A 21153-nucleotide genomic window follows, 5' to 3' on the forward strand; every position below is an offset into this window, starting at 1 on the left:
CCACAATTGCCAATATTATGGCTTGAAGTAACACTGTATTTTAAGTCTATCTTAAAGTACACTGTGATTTTTATTTAACTGTTGTTAGTGATAGTTGACTGCTTTAAACACAAGATCCTATTTGGTCCGTTAGCGCACCAAATTCGATGGTATGTTGCATTGTGTTCCTACCGGTGATACGTATTTATCGTCACATGTTTATGTACGGTATAAAAATATGACCGGTTGCCAATGTGACAAAATATCAAAAATCACAGTGACACGCGAGATAGAGTGTTCAGTATGTTATTCAGTGGCGTAGCTAGGTAACCAAGGGCCCTGGGGCAAATTAAAAAATGGGGCCCCACTGCTATGTAAACTGATTAGGATTTCATTTATATAAATTTGCAACTTTTCTTTGGTCTCTGCTAAAACTTTACTCGCCTCGCCCAAATTGATGTCGCGTTTTTTAAAGTTTAGGATGCATAATTGATGTCGTTCAATACACTGTGCATGAATTCTCAAAGCAACACGAACTCAAAATTTTGCATTTTTGTTTTAATACTCTCTGAAGTACTCTCGTAGTGAACTACGCTCATCTTTAGACTCTTTAGAACTATTTCTGATAATGCTTTGATAATATCAAAATAAGGAAGTTTTATTGCAGATCTAATATAAGAAAGGCTCTCTTTTTCAAAGGACAGAAAATTTTCGTGGTACCCTTCCTGACTTAAGTCTTCTTGATATCCTCTTAAAACCTCTCTCACAAAAACTCTTTGCTAGGGTAAGTATGGTATCGAATAACCTTTGAAGAACCATTTTCCAAAATTATGCTTCTTTGCGATTTTCATTTTCAAGTTCCTCATCGATAGTATAAGTATCGTTTTTTTCAAACAGTAACTACATACTTCCTAATGGCCACTCGAACAACTGTGTTGTTTAATTCTTTCTGATAAATTCTTCCAATCTCGAATTCCCGTACACCAAACATTATTCCTTTGTGAAACAAATAACCAACAGAGTTGACAATAGGCAGCGTCTAGTATTTTGGAAAAACACAGCCAAAAACGATTAACTGGCCCATATTTAGGACACGAAACGTAGTACGATTTTGAAAAACACTTGTGTGTCATGCAAACATCATCCACGTTCACATGGTCGGCGGCGGAGGTATCTCCAACTGCAATAATTGTCGAATTACCACATTATTTGAGTCACTATCAAAAGAAATATTTTGGCCAGATCTACTTGCAGAAGGCTGACTAAAAAACTTATCAATTTTGGGCAATTTTTGTTTACTATCTTCTCTTTCTTGCCGTTGTTTGTGTTTAAATGCACCACTGGGTTTCTCCTTTTATCCATAATTGTAGTTTTCTAATTTATTTTAACAATACAATATTAGATTGTGCTCGAGTAGGTAGATACTCACTGTTCACTGACGACGTTAAAAGTAAAATTAAAGGAAAGAGAAACACAATGATACGCTAGCCGAATTCTATAGATTTGACACGATTTATTGACTTAACGGACATTAATATGAGTGGTAAAATAAAAAAAATTCAACCACTATATTGACCAGTACAAAAAAGTTTATTGACCTTAGCTTACTTACTCCTGATACAGCATTAATTTTTTAACCATTCTAAAAATCTTAACTCAAATTCACAATAAAACGCACATCGACGAATAATAAAACGCACATGAGGATACTATCCGTCAAATTAACAACACTGCCAATCTACATAAAGAATATAGGGGAATTCCCTAGGCATAACTTTTGAAATTCTCTCAACTGAGTTGTCATGGGGTTGCAACCTTTCATATTTATTTTGAAAATGGGAGAAATTTCGAATAGTTCAGTACCATCGAGATTTCTGGTAAGGATTCGAGGGCCCCGGGGCACTGCCCCGTCTAGCCCCTAGGTAGCAAAGCCACTGATTTTATTTGAGCAACATCTGTTAACTTATAGGTCGATTGGCGAAAGTTAACCACAAATGGCATAATTTTAAACAAATTGAACTATAAATATTATGTTAGTAAGTAAAATATTTTGTCGCTATCAATATCCTCATGAGTTCCTCTATCATGGCATTTGAGGGTATCGTGGAACTTGAGAAACTGGGACTGGGTTGCATTTTTAATTCATCTTCCGATGATTCAGATAAATCCACATTTTCGCTCTTGTCTACTTCAACCACAGTTGACAGTGTCAACACAGTGACACATGAATAATTTATCATCAGTAAGCTCATATTTCAATAAATAACACAATTTAAAACAGCGAATCACTTTTTTTTTAACTGGTACTCGAGACCAGTGGGAGCGCGACAATGCTGCAACAAACCAATAGCAACTGAGCGGCCTATCACGCGACAAGCGCGCACCAATCGCGTCGCCTTGGCTTGTCGCATTCCGCCTGCGCCTAATTGAAGGTTACGAAATGAAACAAAACTCAGAATACTAAATAATTTTATTGACTCAACATTTAACTTCAATAAATAATGACTAGATTAAACAGAAAGAAAGTGACAAAATATATACAATAACTTAATTGCAACTCAAGCCGCTGCACCAACCTGAACCAAGTATCTACAGGCCGGGTCTACATACGGCGAAAGACGATGGAAGAAATATATTATGGAACGAAAGACATGTGGAGCCGGCCGAGTGAATGAAAAGGAAGACCTTTGGCGTTCGTTCGGTGCTGTTATTTGTATGTGAACATGATAAAGATAGACATCAACATGAGTGACGAGTTTGTTATATCACGCTCTATTTGGAACCGTGCGAAATACTTATATAAATTATACCTATTGGAGTGTATAATGCCACAAATAAGCAATTCCGTCACATCTACAATCTTCTAGTGATATTCGCAGATTCGAAACCATCCACTAAAATTCACCATCCTAACCACTGACCTCTACTATATACCACTGGACTAGCGGCTGTGAAAGTGCTTTTGTGCCTGTTTGATATTCGCCATTTCGGCGCTGTTGGCCATGTAGCAAGAGTCTGCGGTACTAAAACTAGTGATGACAACCTCAGCAAACATCGATAGTTGTTGGGAAACTATTTACAAAAACAATGTGTACTTTATTACGTTTATTCTTGAACTATAAATAACACGGAAAACGAACGAAATTAATTCAAAATGCCAAAATACTTCAGAGTATTGTATGTTCCTTCGCAGCGATTTGTATTATACGTCAAAATTAGTTCTCTGGACGCTCACGAGTAGTCACAAAAATTTGCTGTCAAACTTATGGAACAACCTGTCCAGTGGTATTTATACAGGTCAGTGATCCTAACACAAGTCGTGTAATATATATTGTATCTACAGATTTTATTGGATGCGTACTCTTTTGTCTTATGATGCAAGAACGATTTGTTGAAGTTTCCACTTTATCATGAAACAACAGTATTCCAACCGTTATTTAGTAAGTACTAATAGTCAAATTTGTTTGCGATTGCAATAAAATCTGATATTGTGGTTGTTGCGTTACAGATGTGGAAAATAAATACCGAAACATTAAAGAAAACATTCAATTTAAACAATAAAGTATATTCTAGCCTTAGATTAAGGATTGGTCTCCGCTGTGCTCCAACTAGATATCGCAGGCGTAGTCGCAAAGTGCGGCAACTAATACTACGCCCAAGTGGGGGTACTCGAGCCAGTTTCGAACACAGTGTAACGTTGACGTGCTACATGTTCTGTTAAACTTTGCTAATAATAAAATGCCAGGTTGCGTAGTAAAACTTTCTAAAAATAATACTACAAGAAATACACTGGAATCACGTATCATCAGTAAGTATTTTGTATTTTATTAATTTCAATGTAAAATAACACAAAGCGTATGTTACAAAATTTGAAATATGCCATTGTATGTCAAGATGCCACGCACACAATCGTCTAAGAGTTGCCGTAATAAAAAGCTATTGTTTTTAGGTAGTGCGGTATCTAGTTAGAGCGCAGCGTAGACCAATCCTTTAACTAAGGTTCTGACTTGCAATGATACCTATGTCTGGACAGAACTCTTAATGTCAAAATGTTAAATAATATCAAGAACTCGGCCGAGGAAATATTCTATATAGGTAATATAATAAATGTTACACGTATCTATGTCAAGTGTCTCATTAGTAGACTTATAAAAATATTGTTTAGCCACGGACGAGTAAAAAAATAAGGACTCCGTGTCACCTTACATAACAGTGAGGCACCAAAACAAGCCGGCAAACGTGTAAATACATAGCCCCACGCATACACTTACACTAATACAAGCCGATCGGCCGCCATTATGATTTGTCATCGTCTGTGACAGATCAGTTTTAGTCGCAATAAAATATCTTAAAAATGCTGTCGTGCGTTGTGAAACAGTGTAAATCAATAATATAAAAGTATTTGTGGATATATGATTATTTAAGGGAGAATAAATTGTGTAACTGGTATACCCCGTAACCGCACACACGCTAGCATAAAGGTGCTTCACTTGCTAATATCACAGCGCGGAGTCCTTCTTTTTTTACTAGTCCGTGTGTGTAGCTTCATTCTTTTACTAGTTTAATGGAGGGTTTCTTCAAATATAAATTCACTTTGGAATGGTCTCCCAGACTGAACGAGGCTCAATACTATGTTTTAACTTGAACTACAATCGTAATACTACCATCTAACTAATTGTAGGTTACCTTATAATTATAAAAATTACATCATTTAACCGTTATGTTATGTAACAAATAAAAAAAATCGTATGGCGCTTATTTCTTGATTATTTTACGCTTAATAATTGTAATCTCTTTCAATTGGCATACCCCTGGGGTTAAGCCAACACCGCTTAAAATCTATTTTAAGAAAGTCCTTAAAATCACGCCAAAGTAAAATAAATAACAATATATTCTATAGGTATCTTTCTTCTATATAAATTACGTGATACATACGTTGTTTGTCCGCGATGGACTCCTAAGCTAATGAACGGATTTAAATGGGGATTACTTCATCGAGTGCAGTTTAGTCCAACTTGAGAGATAGGATAGTTTTTATTTCGATTTGGGGCCCATAATTAATAATATTTGTTTTGTATGGACATATATTCTGTGAGAGAATTTATTGACGCACAGTTTGACAGTTGTGCTGTGAAACAATTTCATTAAAACAACAAGGAGCATATGTTACAAAGTAATTATAATGATTATCGATATTGTTATGAAAAATGATTGACAAATACATAAAAAACAGTTTTTCATAAATTATGCACAGAACAACGTCTGTCGGCTCTGCTAGTATATATATATATAGGTATCAAAACTTTCTGAGTTCCCCACGGTACGCTAGATAAATACGAATACACTAGCAGCTCTGTAAATAGGTATATAATATTTAACAATTAAGTATTTTTATTTTAATGAATAACTATGAGGTGTTGCCATCACCAAGTACCTACAATACACATTTTACTTTTAAAACTAAATACACAGTAATTGACAAAATTTAAAGCGAAATGTGCAAATTGTTAAGATATTCAAGTAAGAATCCATTAAATTATCGATAAAAACAAGTGCATAGAATTTGCAAAATTTAATAAGTACCTATTTAAATACGTACATACATAAAATATAGAAAATTTTAAATAGCGATAGACATGATAATAAATTTGATTGACCACAAACCATACCTAATATTATCTTAATTTATATATAAACGCAAATGCAAAATATTCGATATAATATTGCCAAATTATTTTAATAGGTATCTAGTAGTAATACTTACCTACATATGTTTTATGTGCTTGACTTACTTACAGCCATTCCCAATAACTATCTTCAGATAGAGATAAATTACTACCTTCTACTGTCAGTAATTAGCTGTCAATAATCTGAAGCTGTCCCAATATACCCGATAAGTCATTCTCATCGCCACAAAATGGTACGCTTGAATTGCAATTTCCATACAAACTTCTATCGCTGGTAAGCTATACGTCGTCCCATTGACAGACAGCGTGAACGGATAAGGTGAGTTACCGTCGATAAGTTTATTGATACGATTTTTATCTCAAGTAAGAGATAGACTGAATAATGGGAACGGCCGTTAGTATACAAATACGAATAAATTTAACGAATCTCAACACAATCTTCACTACCTTCAAGTCGTATGTTCCGTTTACTTCGTATCATGAAGGATTATTATTATGATGAGTACGGAATTTACTGTGCCCCCTGTTAGCTAGCGCGCCTACCCTCGACTTCCTATGTCTAAAAAAAATGAGCTGTGGAAAAATCGAGCCTACTGACTAGGAAATGTGTGCCGGGATTTAAATGGTATTCTCTAGACCTATTCCTTTTAAGATGGGTAGGATCCTCAGAGGGTCCAGGATCAGAATGTGTATGGGATCTTTAGCGGCTTCGCAGCAGAATCTTCACAGGTTAACACGAAGAATGGCATATTATTATTTGGCCTTATGTCCATTTTACATTGCTTTTCAACCAGCATTGAGCAAGCCGAAATAAAAGCAAATGTATTTGAAAGAAACTTCAAAGAGATCATTATCTAGATGTAAAGACACTATAAATAATCTTAATACGTACGAATTGTGAACTCCTAATAATGAACGGATTTTAATGGGGATACTTCATAGAGTAACCTGAGACTTTTAAGTTCAACTTGAGAGATAGGATATTTCCAATATTTGTTTTGTATGGACATATTTTCTATGAGAGAATTTATTGTTAATTTATAGCTATTTTTAATTTACGTACTTTGTATATTATGAAAAAAATATTTTATACTTTATATTTGTCTTCATGTTAAAGTTTATAAGCGTTTTTTTTATAGTTTACATAGGTACTTCTTAATTACATATTTAAATACCTAGCCGGGGACTAGCTGTGCAACTAAAAGCAATTATTATTCCCTTATATAGGTATTATGTTCATCACACACTAGTGCAACTTTTATATTACTAACAATCTCCTACCTATACGGTTGCATTTTTTAGCAAATTTTCATTAAATATATTTCAGAGTGATATAAGTGTTGACAGATATTCGCGAAAGCATCTCTCATAAGTCCGCGTTCCCACCTGTAAGCAAACTCGCGGAAGTCTTGCATGACTTCCTTGCAATATTGTTAACATGTCTTACTAGGTAATTCCTGCAATTTGTTTCTGCAATGTCTTGCGAGAAGCTCGCGGATCATACTATCGCAACTTGTCGCGTTGTTGTGTTTACACACGAGAGCTTACGAGTGTCGCGATAGGAACTATCGCAATTTATTATATTCTATAGGTGTGAAATCAATAATCATGCCGTCAAAACGCGGACGTGTAGCAGCTGCGTTAACAATTTTGTTGTTGAATAAGAAAAAAAGTGTGTGTGTCAGCTCCGACGCACGACTGGAGTTTACGGCCCGAAAAGGTTTGTCTTTGAACTTGTACTAAACAAAATCAAGTAATTTTTGGGCATTTTTGCAGGAATTTAAAAAATTGGCCGAACAAAACTCCTGTTAAAAATTCTATAAAAATCAAATAAATCCTTAACGCTCAAAATATGTCAGGAAATGCCCAAACACAAATCCTGTTAAAAGCGGAACTCAAAGTTCCAATTTTAAAAGGTCCATCAAGGAAGTTACATTTTTGCACATCCTAATAGGTATTATACTTACTACATGCGTAGGCTATCACGCAGTATACTGTGTATGCTGGCTACACACAAGTATATATATAGGTATATATATACACACACACACAACTGAAAAGTGAAAGGTGCGCGAGAAATGATGCGCACCAAAACCGTTACTATCCCATTTAATGACTAGGTTTTACTCTCCATATTTTTCTCATACCGGGCGCCTCATATGAAAATCGATTCTTAAGGAGTAAACTCCAAAAAAGATCAAGTCAACAATATTTCAATTTTATTCGTAAGACCGCAGTTGATTTATAAGACAACACGTCTTCTTAATCATAATCATAAGTAAAACTTGGTGATGTTATAAAAAAAAAACAAGTCACAGGACACACATTTCAGAGATTCGATATCACCGAAGGAAATACTCGTTTTGATGCTGCGATTTTTCGGACTTCATTCGCAGTTGTAGAGAATTCTTTTACTATGGAATTAAGCACAGAGCTTTTTTTAATTCGTTTTTTATAATCCGCATGCCGTTTGTCCCACAAAGAAGGATTGCACTCATAAAATCCTATTAACTTTATAGTTTCTCCACGAGACCATTCACGAATTCGCCGTTTACTCATTATTTTCAATTTAAACAAAAACACAAGCCGTGTGGGCGATACTTACTGCCAGATATACGAAACTAGACAAGCAGCGAGATCTGTCGCGAGTAGATGCAGACATGTTTAGACATGCTTTCCCAACTACCCGCAGGAAGCGCTTGACAAACTGTCGCGTCAGCACTTGCAATGTAATTACACTAATTGCAAGCTGCTGTCAAATTGACTGTCGGACATTTCTCGCGTAACTTATCTTGCAGGTGGAAACGCGGCCTAAGTCACAACGATCAAATACAGGGCGACTGGATATTGCAAATTAAGTATATTGAATTATCATTGATATTAAAATCATACCAACTGCAGTTATGTATTATGAAACAAATATGCTCGCTCACTATTGATTTCATGTTTCCGTTTTGAGTGTAAAAATAATATGGGTAAGATTTGTCTTTCATATTTTAGGCGGCATTTACGCGTATTCATACTACGCGAAATATTATTCATATAACACGGGCATTACCCCGTATAACATGGGGATTTCCCACATACATATTTCTGTACTGTGAAATTTATAATGATTTGTACAGTTCATAATTAGCTTCGCGTACCTTTGTACGTATATCAAATTGCGCTATTAAAATTAAATTATTTGTTACGAATTGTGATTAATTATTATTATTACCAATTTTAATAATATATAATTGTATTTTATAAATTTTATAACGCGGTCATACAAACGAGTTATACGGCCATACCTCTACAACGCGGAACCTATTACCTGTAAAACAAATTATGATTGAGAGATTTTTTTTTGATTTTCAGAGCAGGTAGATTATTTTATTCCTACTGGCAGTGTTACTCCATATCCTTTGCCTATCTACCCCGCGCGCCCAATTTCTTCTTGTAATAATAATTATATTTGAGGAGTCCTTAATGAATTTCGTTGGTACAAACCCACAGAGATCGGTCCCCTCAGATGCTGTTCCGACGTATAGTGGAGCGCACAGCGTTATTCGCTTACGATATGACAAAGTTTTTGTCTATTCCGCATACTGCAGTGCGGAAGTTCAGCTATATTTCAGCACAGGCCAGAAAAGGGTAGACGACACAGGGGACGAGTTTTGATCACCGCTCAAATTATCACATCAGCTTACATATAAAGCTTACTCTCCACTATCGGCGATGATCGATACTTGTACTTGCGTGCCCGAAAAACTCGACAAGTCACCGATCGCCGCGATCACTATGACAATAATTATAGACGATAATCGGCGACTAGAAGCAAAGAAGCCCTCCGAACGATCGTGCTCGCATGTAATCGCCGATCGTGAAGCGGCGCCATAATATGTAGGTAAACAAATTATGTGTAAAAGTTCTTTTGAGAACATAGTTTCCGAGGGGTTGAAATAGTGTATTTAAATATGTTATATATAATAGTAAGTATAATCTGAGGCATATTTTTATTAACCTGATTGGACGGTAGATCTTGAAGACTGACCACATCATCAAAGAATAAAAGTTTGTATCTAATAACTGTAAATAGAATTATGAAGAAAGTTCTATTTAGATTAAGAAAACAAGTAATATATTATAATAAATGAAGATTCGTACTTAAAACTAATTAATAATAGTTCATTAAAGACTAGAGGCATGCGTCAGTGACGAACTATCGGCTACTTTCTCGTGGAACCAAAGAGTATAAAATAGTACAGTGCTCCCAAATTAATAATGCGCATACAGATCTTCGCTAATGGGCGTATTCCCGGAAACACCCGAATCATTCAATCGTAAGAGCCCTAAACAATGCACTTGCATTTTGCACCTTGTTCGAAAGAAATAGGAGTCAAATCATGTGTTCACAATACGAAAACAAATCGGGCGCGGGCGGTCGGCTGTGGTAGCCGGTCAGTCAGTCGTCTTTAAGTATTGGTGTCAACTGCACGTGTTCAGTCTATGTGGAATTATATAGAGCTCCTATTACACACCACTTGTTATTATTATTGTAATATAATTCTACTAAATTATGCAAAAGTAATGCATTTTACACGTTACTCCTGTATACAAAAATGGAAATAAAAATGACATTAAAAATTACAGGCCTATCTCCAAGCTATGTATATTTGCCAAAATCTTTGAACGTATTATTCACACTCAGGTTTACAGCTCTCTAAAATCTACGTTCATACCTGAACAACATGGTTTCATGCAGAATCGGTCGACCACCACTAATCTGTTATCATTTATTGATTACACGACTGCAGGTATGGACGGAGGTGGACAAGTAGATGCTGTTTTCACCGATTTTAGTAAAGCATTTGACCGAATTGATCACTGCATACTATTACAGAAACTTCAATTTGCTGGAATACATGGAAATCTATTCAGATGGTTCACCTCTTACATTGAAAATAGGTTACAACAAGTTGTTGTAAAAGGCTATGCCTCTTCTTGGATTACTGTATGTTCTGGAGTGCCACAAGGCTCATTACTAGGCCCTCTATTATTTAATATATTTATTAATGATGTAGACGGTTGCTTTGAAACATCAAATTTTTTACTGTATGCTGATGATATGAAAATATTCTCAAATATCACCAGAGATTCAGATTGTCAGCTTCTTCAAGCGGATCTAGAAAGATTTGAGGCATACTGTCTTCTTAATAAACTAGACCTAAACGCGTTAAAATGTCATTCCATTACTTTTTCTCGTAAGTATAATATAATAGAATACAAATATAAAATAAAGGGCGTTGTTCTTAATTCTGTTAATGAAATTAGAGACCTCGGTGTTACACATGACAGTAAACTTACATATGAAAAACACATCGATACCATAGTTAAAAAGGCCAAGAAATCTTCTGGTTTCATCAAACGGATATGTTCTCAATTCTCTAGCATAAAACTCATTAAAATACTATACTGTTCATATGTTCGAAGCACCCTTGAATATTGTTCTCAGGTTTGGAACCCTCAATATGAAGTTCACATTAATAGACTTGAAAAAATTCAAACAAGTTTTTTAAGATATTTACAATATAAGTGTAATACATATGATGCAGATTATATAATAAGATGTAAAAGGCATCACATACTTCAATTACAAATAAGACGTCAAATAGCTGATACTGTTTTTTACTCTAAGTTACTTCACTCTAAGATAGACTCTTCTAAATTAACATCACAAATTGGTATCAAAGCGCCCAATAACTACACCAGAACAAAATGTACTATATACGTTCCTCATTGCAGTACTAATTACAGGCAACATTCATATTTTATAAGGTGTCCACAAGGAATAAATCAGATATCAGTAGACTTGCCAGATTTCGATATATTCAATACGTCACCAAACGCGTTAAGAGGTACATTGACGAGGCGTTGGATGAGTGTGTGTTCTCTTGATTGCTAAATACCTGAATACTATAATATCCATTCAATTTGTCTTCGTGTATTTATATCTATATACTTTTATTGTATTACTTTTTGATCTTTTTTTTGTATTTTTGTTAATTATTTGTAACACGCTTATAGTCTCTTATATGCGAAAACTGTAAATGGTTAATAGATGTACATTTTTTGTAACCTATTTATGTCATGTAATACTGTTTGTTTTCCTAATAAAATAAAATACCACAAAGATCCGTTGAACGCTAGATCTTGCAGACTAAGGGACTACGCGCACTTATTCAGCTCCATTCGCGTTTCGCTGAACGATTTTGGTCACACTTATACAGCTCAGCTTCTATCAGCCGCGTACGGCGTCGTAAGAATCAGAATAATAACTTTAAGGGACTACGCGCACTTATTCAGCTTTTGTCCATACAAAACAACAATTTTGTTTGGAGACGTGTACGCGTCGATTCAGCTTTCCGCGTCCATTCTGAGTCGCGAACCATCCCTGTAAAGGGCTGTTCCGCCGCATTCGACGACGAACAGCGCTGTACGCGGCGGAACAGCGCCGAACGCTCTCTATAGCATTCGCATAATAAAAACACATTTATCCTCATTTTATGCTGGTTTGCCGCGAAAGCAGGGCTAGATAAGGGGCATTTCCTAAGCACGTAGCTTCGTTGTCTATCTTCTACCGCATTTATCATGGGGTGTTACGAAGAGCTGTTTGATCTGATTCCTTTTTTTTTATGAAAATAAGGGCGATCAAAACGTTCAGCTGATGGTAATTGATACTTTGCCTTGCCCATTACAATGTAGTGCCGCTAAGGATTCTTGAAAAACCCAAAGATTCTGAGCGGCAATACAATTGCGCTCGTCACATTGAGACAAGATGTTAAGTCTCATTTGCCCAGTAATGTCACTAGCTACGGTGTCTTTCAGACCGAAACACAGTACCTAATGTTTACACATTACTGTATCACGCCAAAAATAGGCGCCGTTGTGGTATCCATATTATAGCCGGCATCCTGTGCAAAGGAGCCTCCCACACAGTGCGGTTTCTTCCACGTACTACAAAGCTGTGGAATGAGCTTTCTTGTGCGGTGTTTCCGTGAAGATACGACATGGGTACCTTCAAAAATACTACAGCGTACACTTTTCTTCTTGTGATTCCTCTGGTTTTGAAGGAGGCGGTGATCACTTAAAATCCAGTGAACCGTTCGCTCGTTTGTCCTCTCTTCCATAAAAAAGAACACGTATACTTAATTAATAACTCGTATTTAGAAAATATTCATGAATCTTGACTCTCAAAAGAAAAACTTCCAATAATTACTTAGTATTTAGTCACAAGCATTAGAATTATGTTAATATTGTATAATGTTATAAATTTAGTTAATTTATAGAAATAAATAAAGTGATAATTGCCTTTTTTTAAGTACTGTAAGGCATACGCCACACTTGACGGTAATTCCGACGAAGAACTTACGCATCGGAACGCGATAATACGGATAAATTACTAAAAACGGGCACACTACGCGGAATTTCGGCCGTTCTCAATATATTCTTGATAATGTAATGTATGTTCATAGGCACATAAGTGAATTTGCCAGAAACTGTAATAACCATAATGTTAACACCAGGAACAGACATAAGCTTATAATGCCTACTACTCGACTAAGTCGAGTTAACAAGTCTTTTGTGGGGCAATGTACTTATATGCTTTTTCAACAGGATCCCAGAGAATGTTCAAAACAAAAGTATAACGTTATTCAAAAGAATTGTTAAAAAACGTTTGTGTGGTAAAGGTAACTATAACATAAATGACTTTCTTAATGATACCACAGATTGGGAATGGAGCGACCGCCCTCAGGCTATTAAATAATAAGTTTAATAGTACGTTACTTTGTAAATGTTACTTTATGTAATTGTAAAACATATTTCTGATGAATAAAAAGCCCGCTGAGTTTGTTGCGCCCATTCTTCTCAAGCCTGAGGCATTCGTTTTGGAATGGGTGGTAGTTTTTTAGTTTCTTTGACTTTCAATAAGTGATTTCACATCCTATTTTGAATAAAAATATTTGAATTTGAAAATTTCGTCGCGGACCTCTCGCCCTCTGCGTCTGTTGTGGATTTACCGCAACGGAAAGTTGCAATTTCCGTCAAGTGTGTCGCAGGCCTTATAAATTCTTTAGTTTTTTAGAAAAAAATATATTTATATATTAACTACTTGAACAACACATATCATAAAGATTTTCTTCAACTGAATAACTGGATCCAGTCTCCAGATACAGGTGAATATGAGTGTTGAAAAACTTTTGATTTAATAGAAAATAATACAAGTATTTTATATAAATTTTAATGTATCTCATATAATAAAAAAACCATAATAATGAGTATATACTTATTAGTAATATATTCTGTTTAAATTAAATACATCATAAGAAATTTATAATTAGGTACATAGTACATAATGAAGTCATTGATATCATTGTAATTTTCACATTGAAACATTATCACTAGCCAAATTAATGTCATTGAGAATAATACACTATTCGGCTTAGTAAAGATAGTAAAGTGCCTGAAACTTAGATTAAGGATTATTCTCCCGTGCTGCAACTAGTTACCTCACTACCTACGAACAATAGCTTTTTTATTAAGTAAACTATTTGATGCTTGTGTGTGTGGCATCTTTCAAATTTTATAACATATGCTTTGTGTTATTTTACATTGAAATTAATAAAATACAAAATATCTACTGATGATATATTGTGATCCCAGTGTTTTTATTTCTTGTAGTATTATTTTTACAGAGTTTTAATATGCAACCTGGCATTTTAGTTTAAATTATTAGCAAAGTTTAAGAGAACATGTGGCATGACAACTTCTCACATTCCTTGAGACTGGCTCGAGTATGCCCACTTGTGTGTACTATTCCTTGCCACACTTTGCGTCTACGCGTACGGTATCTAGTTGGAGCGCAGCAGAGCAATCCTTAATCTAAGGCCTGAAATTTATAAATTTGTGTATAACACTTAAAACAAAATGTTAAAATTTGCAATTATATAGCCCCTGTTCTCCCTTTTCAGTCTTATAAATATTAATAATAGTATCTAGAAATTATAAAATATTATTTGCAATTGCATCAAGCATCCATCCAGCACCATAAGCAGTCATGAAGTTCTTATTTTAAATTGGAAAATAAAAAATTATAATATATTCAATAGTATTAATTATTGGCACTCAATATATTATTTATTAACAATCATTATTCCTCTGTGCACTTGCCAAACCTGACTTGTCATTTGCTTATTTTAATAAGCACTCTTTAGTTAAGTTTTAAACATATTAAGAACTGTATCTGTTGTAAAATATTAACTTATCTACAATACTTAACTGAGTTATTATTTTGACATGTATGTCAAAATGTTGCTAAAATATAGGCAGTACGAATCCATTAGTATAAAATTCAACCCAACTTCTATCTGTTCTTTTCATATTTGTTACAAATTAGGTCAAGCAGCAAGCAACTCTTAACTTTCAGTTTCATTATTATTATCAGTCAAAGCAGGAGCAGTCGCAATCATCGTCGCAGCAATTAGTGTTATCTGTCGCCTCGTCGTTGGAACCGGACTCACAACACGATGAAATACACTCTGCGCAACCCTCGCAACTACTTTCAGTGCATTCACCAATATTTACACAGCACCAAGCGAAACATCGACATAAGAAGAATATGTCGAATTCGTCTATAAGTAAACTTTCAAAGCAGCACTCATCATCCCTGACTTTCCTTTTGTTTTGTTCTTCTTCCATTCCTTCCGGGTCCTCTTCTTTGTGGAGTGGCTGGTTCATTATTGGAGCGGGAGTGATTTGATCGCCGGTTTCATTTTGATTTTCGCTAAACGGCGGGTTCAGTTCGCTGTTTTCGTTGTCAACACTTTGATCGTTTTTATTATTCAGCATATTTTTAAATTTCGAACTTTTGTTTTGGTAAAAATAGCCTTGTCAATATTCCAAAGCTCATAATAATATTATTAACTCCTATATAAATTATTAATTATATCAGGTTCTACAATCTTAGTACCTATGTTTATATACATACTACTTGATTACTGAAGGGTTAGAAAATGTGGTATAGTGAAGGTAATTTAAAAAGAGCATACTAAAGTTCTACATTCAGCTGTAATTCCTTACTTTTCAAATAGAGAGTATTAGAATCATGTTGTTCTAAACTCAAAACATAGATGTCGCTCCACACACATTTAACGAATAGTTAGAGAAATGAGTTGACTGTTGCCAATTTATGATTAACTTAATTTTCAACCTTTTCAGTTGAAAATCCTATTTATCAAAGCAGGATGATCCTAGAAAATGCATAAAAAGTAACCTTTAAATTATAAAACAAGGAAAAAGTTTCCAAACTCAAACTACAGGTGACGCTTTACCACAATTGCCAATATTATGGCTTGAAGTAACACTGTATTTTAAGTCTATCTTAAAGTACACTGTGATTTTTATTTAACTGTTGTTAGTGATAGTTGACTGCTTTAAACACAAGATCCTATTTGGTCCGTTAGCGCACCAAATTCGATGGTATGTTGCATTGTGTTCCTACCGGTGATACGTATTTATCGTCACATGTTTATGTACGGTATAAAAATATGACCGGTTGCCAATGTGACAAAATATCAAAAATCACAGTGACACGCGAGATAGAGTGTTCAGTATGTTATTCAGTGGCGTAGCTAGGTAACCAAGGGCCCTGGGGCAAATTAAAAAATGGGGCCCCACTGCTATGTAAACTGATTAGGATTTCATATAATTTTGCAACTTTTCTTTGGTCTCTGCTTAAACTTTACTCGCCTCGCCCAAATTGATGTCGCGTTTTTTAAAGTTTAGGATGCATAATTGATGTCGTTCAATACACTGTGCATGAATTCTCAAAGCAACACGAACTCAAAATTTTGCATTTTTGTTTTAATACTCTCTGAAGTACTCTCGTAGTGAACTACGCTCATCTTTAGACTCTTTAGAACTATTTCTGATAATGCTTTGATAATATCAAAATAACGATAATATAAAAATAGCTTTGATAATAAAAAATAAAATAAGTTTTATTGAAGAATGGCTCTCTCTTTACAAAGGACAGAAAATTTCCGTGGTGCCCTTCCTGACTTAAGTCTTCTTGATATCCTCTTAAAACCTCTCTCACAAAAACTCTTTGCTAGGGTAAGAATGGTATCGAATAACCTTTGAAGAACCATTTTCCAAAATTATGCTTCTTTGCGATTTTCATTTTCAAGTTCCTCATCGATAGTATAAGTATCGTTTTTTTTCAAACAGTAACTACATACTTCCTAATGGCCACTCGAACAACTGTGTTGTTTAATTCTTTCTGATAAATTCTTCCAATCTCGAATTCCCGTACACCAAACATTATTCCTTTGTGAAACAAATAACCAACAGAGTTGACATTAGGCAGCGTCTAGTATTTTGGAAAAACACAGCCAAAAACGATTAACTGGCCCATATTTAGAACACGAAACGTAGTACGATTTTGAAAAACACTTATTGTTCTGGTTGATGTCTGTTGGAAAAGGTCCTGAAGACTGTAAAGGCCCCACATCAAAAATGTGACGTTTTTCGTTATCACTAATATTTTGTTCGTGAAGTTTCCCAAGTCATAAGAAGATTTGTCATACACATTTTCGAAAAATGTAGAGGTCTGTGGTTCCTCCAAAACCTCCGCTCTTAGGTATATGTGTCATGCAAACATCATTCACGTTCACATGGTCGGCGGCGGAGGTATCTCCAACTGCAATAATTGTTGAATCTTCTTCAGTAGGCTTCTTAACCAACACTGCAGTTACCACATTATTTGAGTCACTATCAAAAGAAATATTTTGGCCAGATCTACTTGCAGAAGGCTGACTAAAAAACTTATCAATTTTGGGCAATTTTTGTTTACTATCTTCTCTTTCTTGCCGTTGTTTGTGTTTAAATGCACCACTGGGTTTCTCCTTTTATCCATAATTGTAGTTTTCTAATTTATTTTAACAATACAATATCAGATTGTGCTCGAGTAGGTAGATACTCACTGTTCACTGACGACGTTAAAAGTAAAATTAAAGGAAAGAGAAACACAATGATACGCTAGCCGAAATCTATAGATTTGACACGATTTATTGACTTAACGGACATTAATATGAGTGGTAAAATAAAAAAAAATTAACCACTATATTGACCAGTACAAAAAAGTTTATTGACCTTAGCTTACTTACTCCTGATACAGCATTAATTTTTTAACCATTCTAAAAATCTTAACTCAAATTCACAATAAAACGCACATCGACTAATTATAAAACGTACATGAGGATACTATCCGTCAAATTGACAACACTGCCAATCTACATAAAGAATATAGGGGAATTTCCTAGGCATAACTTTTGAAATTCTCTCAACTGAGTTGTCATGAACAAAGTGGGGTTGCAACCTTTCATATTTATTTTGAAAATGGGAGAAATTTCGAATAGTTCAGTACCATCGAGATTTCTGGTAAGGATTCGAGGGCCCCGGGGCACTGCCCCGTCTAGCCCCTAGGTAGCTAAGCCACTGATTTTATTTGAGCAATATCTGTTACTTCTTATAGGTCGATTGGCGAAAGTTAACCACAAATGGCATAATTTTAAACAAATTGAACTATAAATATTATGTTAGTAAGTAAAATATTTTGTCGCTATCAATATCCTCATGAGTTCCTCTATCATGGCATTTGAGGGTATCGTGGAACTTGAGAAACTGGGACTGGGTTACATTTATTAATTCATCTTCCGATGATTCAGATAAATCCACATTTTCGCTCTTGTCTACTTCAACCACAGTTGACAGTGTTAACACAGTGACACATGAATAATTTATTCATCAGTAAGCTCATATTTCAATAAATAACACAATTTAAAACACTGAATCACTATTTTTTTTAACTGGTACTCGAGACCAGTGGGAGCGCGACAATGCTGCAACAAACCAATAGCAACTGAGCGGCCTATCACGCGACAAGCGCGCACCAATCGCGCACCAATCGCGTCGCCTTGGCTTGTCGCATTCCGCCTGCGCCTAATTGGAGTTTACGAAATGAAACAAAACTCAGAATACTAAATAATTTTATTGACTCAACATTTAACTTTAATAAATAATGACTAGATTAAACAGAAAGAAAGTGACAAAATATATACAATAACTTAATTGCAACTCAAGCCGCTGCACCAACCTGAACCAAGTATCTACAGGCCGGGTCTACATACGGCGAAAGACGATGGAAGAAATATATTATGGAACGAAGGAGATGTGGAGCCCGACGAGTGAAGGAAAAGGAAGACCTTTGGCGTTCGTTCGGTGCTGTTATTTGTATGTGAACATGATAAAGATAGACATCAACATGAGTGACGAGTTTGTTATATCACGCTCTATTGGGAACCGTGCGAAATACTTAAATTAATTATACCTATAGGAGTGTATAATGCCACAAATAAGAAATTCCGTCACATCTACAATCTTCTCGTGATATTCGCAAAGATACGAAACTATCCACTAAAATTCACCATCCTCACCACTGACCTCTTCTATATACCACTGGACTAGCGGCTGTGAACTGTCACAGCCGCTGGGCTTGAATGGCCGAATTGGTGAGTATCAAACAGGCACAAAAGCACTGGCTATTCACCAATTCGGCGCTGTTGGCCATGTAGCGAGAGTCTGCGGTACTAAAACTAGTGATGACAACCTCAGCTAACATCGATAGATGTTGGGATACTATTTACAAAAACAATGGGTACTTTATTACGTTGATTCTTGAACTATAAATAACACGGAAAACGAACGAAATTAATTCAAAATGCCAAAATACTTCAGAGTATTGTATGTTCCTTCGCAACCATTTGTATTATACGTCAAAATTAGTTCTCTGGACGCTCACGAGTAGCGCTATAGTCACTAAAATTTGCTGTCAAACTTATGGAAGAACCTGTCCAGTGGTATTTATACAGATCAGTGATCCTAACACAAGTCGTGTAATATATATTGTACCTACAGATTTTATTGGATGCGTACTCTATTGTCTTATGATGCAAGAACGATTTGTTGAAGTTTCCACTTTATCATGAAACAACAGTATTCCAACCGTTATTTAGTAAGTACTAATAGTCAAATTTGTTTGCGATTGCAATAAAATCTGATATTGTGGTTGTTGCGTTACAGATGTGGAAAATAAATACCGAAACATTAAAGAAAACATTCAATTAAAACAATAAAGTATATTCTAGCCTTAGATTAAGGGTTGGTCTCCGCTGTGCTCCAACTAGATATCGCAGGCGTAGTCGCAAAGTGCGGCAACTAATACTACGCCCAAGTGGGGGTACTCGAGCCAGTTTCGAACACAGTGTGACGTTGACGTGCTACATGTTCTGTTAAACTTTGCTAATAATAAAATGCCAGGTTGCGTAGTAAAACTTTCTAAAAATAATACTACAAGAAATACACTGGAATCACGTATCATCAGTAAGTATTTTGTATTTTATTAATTTCAATGTAAAATAACACGAAGCGTATGTTACAAAATTTGAAATATGCCATTGTATGTCAAGATGCCACGCACACAATCGTCTAAGAGTTGCCGTAATAAAAAGCTATTGTTTTTAGGTAGTGCGGTATCTAGTTAGAGCGCAGCGTAGACCAATCCTTTAACTAAGGTTCTGACTTGCAATGATACCTATGTCTGGACAGAACTCTTAATGTCAAAATGTTAAATAATATCAAGAACTCGGCCGAGGAAATATTCTATATAGGTAATATAATAAATGTTACACGTATCTATGTCAAGTGTCTCATTAGTAGACTTATAAAAATATTGTTTAGCCACGGACGAGTAAAAAAATAAGGACTCCGTGTCACCTTACATAACAGTGAGGCACCAAAACAAGCCGGCAAACGTGTAAATACATAGCCCCACGCATACACTTACACTAATACAAGCCGATCGGCCGCCATTATGATTTGTCATCGTCTGTGACAGATCAGTTTTAGTCGCAATAAAATATCTTAAAAATGCTGTCGTGCGTTGTGAAACAGTGTAAATCAATAATATAAAAGTATTTGTGGATATATGATTATTTAAGGGAGAATAAATTGTGTAACTGGTATACCCCGTAACCGCACACACGCTAGCATAAAGGTGCTTCACTTGCTAATATCACAGCGCGGAGTCCTTCTTTTTTTACTAGTCCGTGTGTGTAGCTTCATTCTTTTACTAGTTTAATGGAGGGTTTCTTCAAATATAAATTCACTTTGGAATGGTCTCCCAGACTGAACGAGGCTCAATACTATGTTTTAACTTGAACTACAATCGTAATACTACCATCTAACTAATTGTAGGTTACCTTATAATTATAAAAATTACATCATTTAACCGTTATGTTATGTAACAAATAAAAAAAATCGTATGGCGCTTATTTCTTGATTATTTTACGCTTAATAATTGTAATCTCTTTCAATTGGCATACCC

General features: G+C 35.3%; 1 protein-coding gene across 1 annotated transcript in view; it reads right to left on the bottom strand.

Annotated features, from left to right (window-relative positions):
- Positions 1 to 9645: 9645 nt before the first annotated feature.
- LOC126977232 (inositol polyphosphate-5-phosphatase A) overlaps positions 9646 to 21153 on the bottom strand; it is an 81092-nt gene continuing 69584 nt past the window's right edge. Inside the window, exon 14 of the transcript XR_007732177.1 lies at positions 9646 to 10026. The gene's annotated coding sequence lies outside the window, so the exon portion shown is untranslated. The remainder of the gene's footprint in view (positions 10027 to 21153) is intronic.

This window comes from Leptidea sinapis, chromosome 44 (assembly GCF_905404315.1).
Source record: "Leptidea sinapis chromosome 44, ilLepSina1.1, whole genome shotgun sequence".
Classification (NCBI taxonomy): domain Eukaryota; kingdom Metazoa; phylum Arthropoda; class Insecta; order Lepidoptera; family Pieridae; genus Leptidea; species Leptidea sinapis.